The sequence below is a fragment of the Pan troglodytes genome, chromosome 15, assembly GCF_028858775.2.
Source record: "Pan troglodytes isolate AG18354 chromosome 15, NHGRI_mPanTro3-v2.0_pri, whole genome shotgun sequence".
Classification (NCBI taxonomy): Eukaryota; Metazoa; Chordata; class Mammalia; order Primates; family Hominidae; genus Pan; species Pan troglodytes.
In genome coordinates this window covers 46,689,551-46,703,167 of record NC_072413.2, presented here as the reverse complement: position 1 = coordinate 46,703,167, position 13,617 = coordinate 46,689,551, and positions in this window count along the sequence as shown.

The following is a 13,617-nucleotide window of genomic DNA, read 5'->3' as shown; positions in this document are numbered from 1 at the left end:
AGAATACATTAGGGGAGTTAACCTTGTTATGAAATCGAGTCAATTATAACTATTACAGTAACTTCAATTAAACAGTAGTCTATAATTTATTTACCTTTGTTCTTCCTTCTTTATCTCCTCACCGACCAGATTGATGAATGGCATATGCTGTGATCTACAAAATAGTACATCTGATAGGACTGCACAATAGAATCGATCATGCAGAGTCTAGGAATAAGCCAGACCAATGCAAAGTTAACCTCATGATTCTCACATCTTAAAATATTATCTGGAAAGATTACCACAATGATTTGTCTTGAATGAATTCCATCCTTATTCTATCCCTGCAGAGTGCTAACTGAATTTAAAGCTTCTTTTTTCACTTACTATTTGTGGTCATTTCTATGTTTGAACATTTGCGTATATGTCCAGGAATGTATTTTATTTCATCCATCAAGTAAAAATAGTGATTCATTTATAAAGTACTTAATTCAGAATCTATCCCAGTATTAGAGGCAGAATCTAGTCAGCAGTTTCATCTTTGATGGATTGTGTTGTCAGAGCTTTCAATGAATTGGCAATTTCTACTTGTAAGCTGTCTTCTAGAAAAGATGAAAGTATTCACAAGACCTTAAGCAAGTATCTAATCATCCAGTTATCTTGTATTTACAGCAGTAAGTTTAATTATAATAAAGCCACACAATTTAAAGTGCATGTCTCAGTTTGTGACTATTTTAACATAATTGAAAAATGCCATCTAAGTGATTTTCATGTTTATATTTATCATTTTACATACACTATGTTTAAATTCTCCTACAAAGAGTTAGAAATAATCCTCAAGCTTTCTTTAAGAAAGAAATACAAGAAGACTTGTTTCATGATTGTATTTATTAAGCTAGTTTGTCATTTAATGTGCATTAAGTGGGCCGGGCACAGTGGCTCACACCTGTAATCCCAGCACTTTGGGAGGCCGAGGCAGGCGGATCACGAGATCAGGAGATTGAGACCATCCTGGCCAACATGGTGAAACCCCATCTCTACTAAAAATACAAAAAATTAGCTGGGCGTGGTGGCACGTGCCTGTAGTCCCAGCTACTCGGGAGGCTGAGGCAGGATAATCGCTTGAACCCAGGAGGCGGAGGTTGCAGTGAGCTGAGATTGTGCCACTGTACTCCAGCCTGGTGACAGGGAAACTCCATCTCAAAAAAAAAGAAGAAAAATGTATTAAGTGGCTATTTCACACTGGTCATTGTGTCAGGTATTCTATTCTCTTTGCTTCTATGGATACAAACTGTCCTGGTTTTCAACCTACTTTTTGTTTTATCCTATTTCACTTTGCCTTTTAGGGCAGCCTTTTATCTCTGTCTTTATGTGTTGATTTTTCCTGGAAGTATGTCTTAGGCCCTCTCTTTTTCTCACCCAGCTTCCACAGGTGATGGCATCTGTTCTCATCTTCTTCTGGGAAAAGAAGCAACATAACACAATAGATGAGCCTTGAGTTTTGGGTATTCAGGGTTTGGGATAGCATATAGGTCTATTGTCTCCTGCCTGACTTGAAGCAAATTAATTATAACATCTTAGCTTTCCAATTTCTTCATCAGTATAATGAAGGACCTGTCTTATGGGATGGTCATGAGGATTCAATGTGTTCCTATACAATCCAGTATTTTCCTAACATTGTACTCATCACAGAATGTTATAATGGCCTGCTTCATTGTCTGTGTTTTTGTCAAGACCCTGTGCTCTAGGTGCTATGACAGCAGGATTTATTTATATTTTTATAATTGAATCCCTAGTACTTAGGTAAGTTCTTCAGCATAGGAGATACTCAATAAATGTTTATTGAATTCATGGTGATAGATGGTTACAAAAGGGCACTATCCCTAAGCAGTTCACAGTGTAAAAGGAGAGACATATTGGTAAACAAATAATTATAATACTGTTAAACTATTTTAATAGAAATATGAACAAAACATGGCGGGCTACGCTGGGTGTGGAATCCTAGGAGTGGGTGGCCCTAGAAGCTGCTGGATAGGATATGGCTCAAGATTCTTCATCAAGCTTGTTGTAATGTACAAGCTACTAATAGAGACCTAGAGAGGTCTATAGTTCTTGAGTAGGTTGCTTGATCCTTGAACTTATTTAATACAAGAATGACACTTTATGAAATAGAAAAGTTAAGAAAAGCAGAGAATGTATAGGGACACAGACTTGGAAAGGCACCCCATTTTGTGGAGGCACAGTTAATATTTTGGTGTGGCTGGAATGCAGTGTGTTTCTGAAGTAGTAGGGTGATGTGCAGCTGGAAAACTGGTGATGAGGAACTTAAACTTGATCTCATAGACAACAGAAGGATCATTACCATTGAAATCAAATGTTGAAAAGACTGTCATCAATGTAGAAATGATATTGCGAGAAAATGCTTAGGCCTAGCCAGAAATGTGTGGAGAAATACCTCTCTTGTTCTACTTGGAGAGTGAGATGCAGCCTTCAGAAGGGAATTAGTCAAGAGAAGACAAGTCGTCATTTCAAATTTTAGCTTAGCAAAGAGCTTTTCCTGGTCTCATGTTAAACCCATTTCAATGATAGAAGCTTTGGGGTTAATCAGCAGCTCCAGCCTTAATTATCTAAAACAGGACAAATCTTGTTCCGAAATCTTGTTCTGAAAGCATAATGTAAGAGGTTAGGAAGGTAGGTTTCAGGGGAGGATGAATAAGCTTATTGATGCATGGTAATTGTCCTTGCAGCTATCTTGCAAATGAATTACACTTTGCACCCTCCCACTTCCTCTTCGGGGCAGTTTTTAACCAACAGACAGACTTATTTTATAAGGCTTTTAAAAATTATTTCATTGCTCCGTTTCAATAGTAGTAGGGGTTTATTAGCCAGAGGTTATTGCCTGATTCCATCATTCTTTTAAGAAATTTCTTTGGAGACATATTTCTCCACATTTCAAGTGGTTATGGTAGAATTGATTATCAAGATGCCAAGTCTCTCCTGGTTAGCAGGTGGGCATGTGACCCAAAGCTCAGCCGATCCCACTCTTCCTGAAATCTGAATATTTAGTAAAGTGATACAAGCAGAGGACATGGTTGAATATGATTTATTTAAATCTGAGAGACTTGAAAAAGTTTATTGTTCTTGCTTCCTATATTGCCAGAACCTCTTCAGTCCCTGAACTTGCCAAGATGTGTTTTTCCAGGTTTTCTTTCAATTTTGTAAGTTATTTTATCCAACCACTTCTATAAAATTACCTAGGTTGTAAGTTACCAAGAATTGTTTTCCACTGGTGAAAGTCAAACATCACTAATTTATTTTTGTTAAACATTGTTCAAAACCTTAAAAAAGAAAACAAAGTATCTCAAATCTTGCTTTTAATAAGGCACCAAATAATTTCAGTTTTCAAAAGAACACTTCTTTCTTAATAAGCGCATACAAATTTTCACAGAAGACAGTGGGTCATTGACTAACGGAATCTGAGAGATTTTGAGATTGGAAAGTGGTATGGCATGGTGGTTACAAGTGCAGGTTCTCCAGGTGTGGTGTTGTAGTTAAAGTCCTTGCTCCACCATTACCAACAATATGACTTTGGATAATTTCCTTATCCTTTAAGTTCCTCCATTTCTTTACCTGTAAAATGGGGCAAAGACATTTCATGTGCTGTGCTTAGAGCAGTGCCCAGCACACAATAAGAACTCAATAAAGAAACTTTAGTCTCATGCTCCAGCTATGCTGCTATTTTGCTTCAAATCTCAATTTTGAGCTGCTTGTGAGCAGAGGCATTGTTTTATCCATCTTTGTAATCCTATTTCTGAACCTAGTAAGTGTGCTTTTTCCCAATGGCTACACTGTAATGAAACATCTGAAATTTGTTTTCATATATGTGTTGTAGTTATTGTCTTGATATTTACACACAAACCTGATATCAATAATAACATTGAAATCTTAGGGTCCAAACTTGCTGCCCTTCTACTGATCTCTACCATACCATGGCTTTCAATGTTTATAAACTTACATAATGATGTTTCATTGTTTTATGTAATAATTTTTTGTTATGTAATATTTTTTCCTAGTTAATTGTGTTAGAATCCTTGTGGAATAATTAAGACTCCACCAGTAGTTCTTAACTTTGGCTGAGTATTAAAACCAGCTGGAGAGCTTTCATATACACCAATTCCAGATTGCCAGCCCAGATTAATAAAATCTAACTCCTTGGGGAAGGAACCTGGATATCAGCATTTTCTCGTTTCCAGGTGATTCTAACTTGCATTCAGAACTGAGTTACTGCTGTTTGAATTCTGTTGGAACATCCTAGTAAAAAGCCAGCAGGCCTCAACAGTGCAGAAGGCTTCTCTTTTCTTATTAAATATATATATTTATATATATATTTTTATATATATATTTTAGAATTAAAGATTTTTGAATTTCAACTAAGTAGTCAGACTAGTTTACTTATAACACTAAAGAACAGAGTAATAAAGCTTAAAAAAAGGCTGTTCTCTTACTCCCTCTATTTATTTCATCATTGTAAGAAACGATATATATTTTTATTGAGAGCCAATAGAATTTGGAGGAGGGCACTTGAAAATTTACTGTACTTTTGGAGTTGATGATGTCTGTGTGAACACATAAGTCTCTTAAGAGGCCAGGATCTGCACGTTATCTGATTATTTTTTGAGTATGTAGTCTATAAAAGTGCAGATGAAATTTCTGTATAAATTTACATCAGGATCCATAGGGTTGGAAACAGAGAGATGATTGGCATGTATATATATTTGTATATATATAGTGTCTATGTACTAATGTTTACTAGTTTTCTTCTCTGGTACATAGATTAAGTTTAATGCCTTAATAACTTTTCAGACATTTGAAGACAGCTATCAACTAACTTCCAATTTTTCTTTTCTGTAGGATACACATGAGCAATTACATGCATGACATGGTTTCTTGAACATTCAGTGTGCTCATTTCTACTCTGCTTAATTATAGTAGCTGATATTAACTGAGCATTCACTATGTGTCAAGCACTGTTCTAGGTACTTATTATTTGCTTTGTAATTTAGTCCTCACAGCAACCTTATTGAGAGTAGCTCATTTTTTTGAAGATGAGGAAACTGAGGCACAGGTATGGTAAGACATGTTTAGAAACCTGCCCTAGGTGGATCTCATATTAAAATTCCGGAAATGCTGCATCATCAATTTGAGTCACTACACTATAGTGATTTATATTCTATGTAGTAATATATAATTAAATATGTAAAAATGCAATCAAGATATCAATGAAGTGGAGGGTGTAGGTGAGTGAAAGGAAAATGTTCTTAAATTAGTTTAAAAAGAAGTTTTCAGGTTTTGGCATGCTATACAAAGCAAGAATTTCTATAGTTTATTTTTTCCCTGAACAATTCATGGAATCCTTTGATACTGTTTTGTGTCTTAACTATAATGCCTGGAGCTATGAATTAAATAGAAAATCTACAAAACATTTCATAGTCTATGATACGATGTAATATAATTTTCAATCTTCTAGCAAATGGTTAAAAACCACTAACATAACACAGGCTTCATTTTGATCTGGCTGTGTGTGTGTGATCCTTAAAGACAATGCTTTAAGAAGTGACATCTAATGTAAGAGTCCCCAGAGTTCATCATACCTGCAGGTTAATCTTTTCTTTAATGCCTTAGGTACTCACAGGCAATGAGGCAGGATAAATATATCAATCTAGCACATCTGAAGTAACAGGCAGGGGAAGTCTGAGCTCAGTGGTGCAATGTGTCAAGAGAGAAGCTAAGCCTACCAGAATGTGCACTGCTGAATTTGGGCAGTTGGCCAATGCTTAACACTGCCAGAGAAGTGCAATTTTATTTTAATCATCTATTCTTATGTCAAGGCCAAGAGCAGCATTTATACCAGCTTCAACTTCCCCATCAGTTACCACAATATGCACTTCAGAGTTCTCAATGCAGGGAAGCTGAATTTGCATATTAATAGAGCAGAAAAATATATTTATTCCTTTCATTTTTGGAAGGTGGGGCAGAGAGATAATCATGGAAGCAAGGACTAGACGTTTCCAAGCCTTTCAGTTCTAAAACATACCAGGCTAGGCAGATAACGTTTGAATCATGAGGTCAAAATACAGCCAAACAATTTGGTATATTAGAATCAGCACTTTAGAGGAGCAGACAAATTATGGAGGTGCATTTTTAAATACATAGGAGCTCCTTTGGGCCCAGTCTATTCTCTGAAGACTGGAACACATAGATTTGGTATATAGTCAGCATCTTAAGTAAAAATAGAAGCTAAAACAACCACATCTACTATTTTTGATGGGACTAATCTCTTAAGTCTCCCCACAGTGTGACCATTTTTTTAATCAATGAGTTTTCTAGATTAGAACAGTTATTTGTACTTATACATATGCAGCCATAATTAAGGGTGACAAAGTGTAATTCAAACGGCAACTCTAACACAGCTAATGAAATCTTCAAGAGAATTGAGTTAAATAAAATATATTGACATTTTTACCTGATTCTGTCACACATTTTTTATAATTCTCTTTTCTCTGCTCTCTGATATCCTATAACATATCACATGCATAGTTCGGATTTTTCATCCAAGGTCAAGCTCAACCTTTCTACTTCACATTCCATAGTTCTGATAGAACTTTATTCTTCATAAATCTTAGTCATATACTGCCATTCTTTCCTTTTACTTCTTTTGAAATTAATACATTTTATTATAATGTAGTAGTATCTTTTAAAACTTCAGTTAACAATATGTTTATCAAATTGTTTAACTTTTTTTCTTACATTTGTCATTTACAATTTGCACGATAGCTAATGCTTTTACGTTTTTGTTTTAAAAACTATCTTGACTTGTGGCTACTAAAATTCTTGGAGTTATGGACCTGATATGAGCCATGATGTCCTTTGTGTGATGCTTGAAACTTTCTGCAATATTCCAGACAAGTGGTTATTCAGGTTTGCCAGTACAACTTAAAGGTGGGTGGATTATTACCTCAACAATGCAGTCTAAGTTATATGGATTAATGTCATTCATTGTACATACATATTCATTGAAAAAATACTTTCTGTCAGCTTGTCCCAATTGTCTTCAATGATAGATAGAGTTTAAAACCTCATCCATGGCTGGTGGAGCCAAGATGGCTGAATAGGAACAGCTCCAGTGTACAGTTCCCAGTGTGAGCGACGCAGAAGACAGGTGATTTCTGCATTTCCAACTGAGGTACCGCGTTCATCTCACTGGGGAGTGCCGGACAGTGGGTGCAGGACAGTGGGTGCAGCGCACCGTGCATGAGCCGAAGCAGGACGAGGCATTGCCTCACTCGGGAAGTGCGAGGGGTCAGGGAATTCCCTTTACTAGTCAAAGAAAGGGATGACAGACGGCACCTGGAAAATTGGGTCACTCCCAACCTAATACTGCACTTTTCCAATGGGCTTATCAAACCAGTGATGGCCAGTGATGATGAGCATTTTTTTTCATGTGTTTTTTGATGGCATAAATGTCTTCTTTTGAGAAGTGTCTGTTCATATCCTTCGCCCACTTGTTGATGGGGTTGTTTGTTTTTTTCTTGTAAATTTGTTTAAGTTATTCGTAGATTCTGGATATTAGCCCTTTGTCAGATGAGTAAGTTGCAAAATTTTTCTCCCATTCTGTAGGTTGCCTGTTCACTCTGATGGTGGTTGCTTTTGCTGTGCAGAAGCTCTTTAGTTTAATTAGATCCCATTTGTCAATTTTGGCTTTTGTTGCCATTGCTTTTGGTGTTTTAGACATGAAGTCCTTGCCCATGCCTATGTCCTGAATGGTATTGCCTAGGTTTTCTTCTAGGGTTTTTATGGTTTTAGGTCTAACATTTAAGTGTTTAATCCATCTTGAATTAATTTTTGTATAAGGCGTGAGGAAGGGATCCAGTTTCAGCTTTCTTCATATGGCTAGCCAGTTTTCCCAGCACCATTTATTAAATAGGGAATCCTTTCCCCATTGCTTGTTTTTCTCAGGTTTGTCAAAGATCAGATAGTTGTAGATATGCAGCATTATTTCTGAGGGCTCTGTTCTGTTCCATTGGTCTATATATCTGTTTTGGTACCAGTACCATGCTGTTTTGGTTACTGTAGCCTTACAGTATAGTTTAAAGTCAGGTAGCGTGATGCCTCCAGCTTTGTTCTTTTGGGTTAGGATTGACTTGGCAATGCGGGTCTTTTTTGGTTCCATATGAACTTTAAAGTAGTTTTTTCCAATTCTGTGAAGAAAGTCATTGGTAGCTTGATGGGGATGGCATTGAATCTATAAATTACCTTGGGCAGTATGGCCATTTTCACGATATTGATTCTTCCTACCCATGAGCATGGAATGATCTTCCATTTGTTTGTGTCCTCTTTTATTTCCTTGAGCAGTGGTTTGTAGTTCTCCTTGAAGAGGTCCTTCACGTCCCTTGTAAGTTGGATTCCTAGGTATTTTATTGTCTTTGAAGCAATTGTGAATGGGAGTTCACTCATGATTTGGCTTTCTGTTTGTCTGTTATTGGTGTATAAGAATGCTTGTGATTTTTGTACATTGATTTTGTATCCTGAGACTTTGCTGAAGTTGCTTATCAGCTTAAGGAGATTTTGGGCTGAGACGATGGGGTTTTCTAGCTATACAATCATGTCATCTGCAAATAGGGACAATTTGACTTCCTCTTTTCCTAATTGGATGCCCTTTATTTCCTTCTCCTGCCTGACTGCCCTGGCCAGAACTTCCAACACTATGTTGAATAGGAGTGGTGAGAGAGGGCATCCCTGTCTTGTGCCAGTTTTCAAAGGGAATGCTTCCAGTTTTTGCCCATTCAGTATGATATTGGCTGTTGGTTTGTCATAGATAGCTCTTATTATTTTGAGATACATACCATCAATACCTAATTTATTGAGAGTGTTTAGCATGAAGGGTTGTTGAATTTTGTCAAAGGCCTTTTCTGCATCTATTGAGATAATCATGTGGTTTTGGTCTTTGGTTCTGTTTATATGCTGGATTACGTTTATTGATTTTCCTATGTTGAACTAGCCTTGCATCCCAGGGATGAAGCCCACTTGATCATGGTGGATAAGCTTTTTGATGTGCTGCTGGATTCGGTTTGCCAGTATTTTATTGAGGATTTTTGCATCCATGTTCATCAAGGATATTGGTCTAAAATTCTCTTTTTTTGTTGTGTCTCTGCCAGGCTTTGGTATCAGGATGATGCTGGCCTCACAAAATGAGTTAGGGAGGATTCCCTCTTTTTCTATTGATTGGAATAGTTTCAGAAGGAATGGTACCAGCTCCTCCTTGTACCATTTGGCTGTGAATCCATCTTGTCCTGGACTTTTTTTGGTTGGTAAGCTATTAATTATTGCCTCAATTTCATTGCCTGTTATTGGTCTATTCAGAGATTCAACTTCTTCCTGGTTTAGTCTTGGGAGAGTGTATGTGTCGAGGAATTTATCCATTTCTTCTAGATTTTCTAGTTTATTTGCGCAGAGGTGTTTGTAATATTCTCTGATGGTAGTTTGTATTTCTCTGGGATTGGTGGTGATATCTCCTTTATCATTTTTTATTGCGTCTATTAGATTCTTCTCTCTTTTCTTCTTTATTAGTCTTGCTAGCTGTCTATCAATGTTGTTGATCTTTTCAAAAAACCAGCTCCTGGATTCATTGATTTTTTGAAGGGTTTTTTCTGTCTACATCTCCTTCAGTTCTGCTCTGATCTTAGTTATTTCTTGCCTTCTGCTAGCTTTTGAATGTGTTCACTCTTGCTTCTCTAGTTCTTTTAATTGTGATGTTAGGGTGCCCATTTTAGATCTCTCCTGCTTTCTCTTGTGGGCATTTAGTGCTATAAATTTCCCTCTACACACTGCTTTAAATGTGTCCCAGAGATTCTGGTATGTTGTGTCTTTGTTCTTGTTGGTTTCAAAGAACATATTTTTTTCTGTCTTCATTTCGTTATGTACCCAGTAGTTATTCAGGAGCAGGTTGTTCAGTTTCCATGCAGTTGAGTGGTTTTGAGTGTGTTTCTTAATCCTGAGTTCTAGTTTGATTGCACTGTGGTCTGAGAGAGAGTTTGTTATAACTTCTCTTCTTTTACATTTGCTGAGGAGTGCTTTAATTCCAACTCTGTGGTCACTTTTGGAGTAGGTGTGGTGTGGTGCTGGGAAGAATGTATATTCTCTTGATTTGGGATGGAGAGCTCTGTAGATGTCTACTAGGTCCACTTGGTGCAGAGCTGAGTTCAATTCCTGGATATCTTTGTTAACTTTCTGTCTTGTTGATCTGTCTAATGTTGACAGTGGGGTGTTAAAGTCTCCCATTATTATTGTTTGGGAGTCTAAGTCTCTTTCTAGGTCTCTAAGGACTTGCTTTATGAATCTGGGTGCTCCTGTATTGGGTGCATATATATTTAGGATAGTTAGCTCTTCTTGTTGAATTGATCCCTCTACAGTTATTTAATGGCCTTCTGTGTCTCTTTTGACCTTGTTGGTTTAAAGTCTATTTTATCACAGACTAGGATTGCAACCCCTGCTTTCTTTTGTTTTCCATTTGCTTTGTAGATCTTCCTCCATTCCTTTATTTTGAGCCTATGTATGTCTCTGCACATGAGATGGGTGTCCTGAATACAGCATACTGATGGGTCTTGACTCTTTATCCAATTTGCCAGTCTGTGTCTTTTAATTGGAGCATTTAGCCCATTTACATTTAAAGTTAATATTGTTATGTGTGAATTTGATCCTGTCATTAAGATGTTAGCTGGTTATTTTGCTCATTAGTTGATGCAGTTTCTTCCTAGTATTGATGTTCTTATTTGGCATGTTTTTGCAGTGGCTGGTACCGGTTGTTCCTTTCCATTTTTAGTGCTTCCTTCAGGAGCTCTTGTAAGACAGGCCTGGTGGTCAGAAAATCTCTCAGCACTTGCTTGTCTGTAAAGGATTTTATTTCTCCTTCACTTATGAAGCTTAGTCTGGCTGGATATGAAATTCTGGGTTGAAAATTCTTTTCTTTAAGAATGTTGAATATTGGCCCCCACTCTCTTCTGGCTTGTAGAGTTTCTACCGAGAGATCAGCTGTTAGTCTGATGGGCTTCCCTTTGTAGGTAACCGACCTTTCTCTCTGGCTGACCTTAAGATTTTTTGCTTTGTTTCAACTTTGGTGTATCTGACAATTTTGTGTCTTGCAGTTGCTCTTCTTGAGAAGTATTTTTGTGGCATTCTCTGTATTTCCTGAATTTGAATGTTGGCCTGCCTCGCTAGGTTGGGGAAGTTCTCCTGGATGTTATCCTGAAGAGTGTTTTCCAACTTAGTTCCATTCTCCCTGTCACTTTCAGGTACACCAATCAGGCGTAGATTTGGTCTTTTCATGTAGTCCCATATTTCTTGGAGGCTTTGTTTGTGTCTTTTTACTCTTTTTTCTCTAAACTAAACTTCTCTTCTCACTTCATTTCGTTCATTTTATCTTCCATCACTGATACCCTTTCTTCCATTTGATCAAATCTGCTATAGAAGCTTGTGTATGCATCACATAGTTCTCATGCCATGGTTTTCAGCTCCATCAGGTCATTTAAGGACTTCTCTACACTGTTTATTCTAGTTAGCCATTCATCTACTCTGTTTTCCAGGTTTTTAGCTTCTTTGCAATGGGTTCGAACATCCTCCTTTAGCTCGGAGAAGTTTGTTATTACAGATCCTCTGAAGTCTTCTTCTCTCAACTCAACAAAGTCATTCTCTGTCCAGCTTTGTTCTGTTGCTGGCGAGGAGCTTCATTCCTTTGGAGGAGAAGAGGCACTCTGATTTTTAGAATTTTCAGCTTTTCTTCTCTGGTTTCTCCCCATCTTTGTGGTTTTATCTACCTTTGGTCTTTGGTGATGGTGGTGTACAGATGGGGTTTTGGTGTCGATGTCCTTTCTGTTTGTTAGTTTTCCTTCTAACAGTCAGGACCCTCAGCTGCAGGTCTGTTGGAGTTTGCTGGAGGTCCACTCCAGACCCTGTTTGCCTGGGTATGACCAGCAGAGGCTGAAGAACAGCAAATGTTGCTGACTAATCCTTCCTCTGAAAGCTTCACCTCAGAGGGGCACCTGGCCTTATAAGGTGTCAGTCACCCCCCTACTGGGAGGTGCCTCCCAGTTAGGCTACTCAGGGGTCAGGGACCCACTTGAGGTGGCAGTCTGTCCATTTTCAGATCTCAAACTCCGTGCTGGGAGAACCACTACTCTCTTCAGAGCTGTCAGACAGGGACATTTAAGTCTGCAGAAGTTTCTGCTACCTTTTCTTCAGCTATGCCCTGCCCCTAGAGGTGGAGTCTACAGAGGCAGGCAGGCCTCCTTGAACTATAGTGGGCTCCACCCATTTGAAGCTTCCAGGCCACTTTGTTTACCTACTCAAGCCTCAGCAATGGCGGACGCCCCTCCCCCAGCCTTGCTGCTGCCTTGCAGTTGAATCTCAGACTGCTGTGCTAGCAGTGAGCAAGGCTCTGTGGGTGTGGGACCCTCCAAGCCAGGCGTGGTATGTAATCTCCTGGTGTGCCATTTGCTAAGGCCATTGTAAAAGTGCAGTATCAGGGTGGGAGTGTTCGGATTTTCCAGGTGCCCTCTGTCAGGGCTTCCCTTTGCTGGGAAAGGGAATTCCTGGACCCCTTGCACTTCCTGGGTGAGGCGATGCCCCGCCCTGCTCCATGGGCTGCACCCACTTGTCTGGCAAGCCCCAGTGAGATGAACCTGGTACCTCAGTTGAAAATGCAGAAGTCACCATTCTTCTGCATTGTTCATGCTTGGAGTTGCTGACTGGAGCTGTTCCTATTTGGCCATCTTGGCGCCACCCCTCTAAGGACAATTTTTTGGAGCAGTTTTAGATTCACAGCAAAATTGAGAGGCAGGTATAGAGTTCCCATATACCCCTGCCCTGACACATGTATAGTGATGTTTTATTTCTAACCAATCTTTCATCTGTTCTTATCTCAACTTGGTTTACTACTATTTGTAAGAAGAGCATCTACTGAGTTTTAATTTTAAGTGTTATTTTAAATTCTACATTTCAATGCATTACTTTATGTTGTTAGTTTCCTGTTGTTATATAATTTTTAAACATGTTAATCACAGAAATTTTAAATCCATGTCTGCTAACTCCAATATTTGAATATTTTGTGAGTTTGTTTCTATTCTCTTGGTTTGCAGTTATGTGATCTTCACTCCTTTTATATTGGCAATTTTTGATTGAATGTTGGATATTGTATATAAAAAACAGAGATGTTTTGAGGGTCTAAATAATATTATCTTCCTGCTGAAAAGATTTACTTTTGTGTCGATGGGACTTTTAGTAGGGAAAGAGAACTTCAAACCAGTTATAAAATTTATTTAAATTTAGGCTTCACTCTTTTTATAGGCTGATCTATTTCTGGGTTGCCCTTATTGTCAGGGGAAGTCCTACGAACGTCTAATCTAAAATCTGAAGTGTTTATTAGGGTCTTTCTTCCTTTTTGGGCCCAGATGTTCAGTTTTTGTCTCCTTAAACCCATGGTATTGTCATAAGCTTTGCTCACCTTCTCAGCCACTCAGCTGCTACTTTCTCACATTCTTAGTCTTTTCAGCTGCTACTTTAAAATTAGCAAATGTCTTGAGGGGA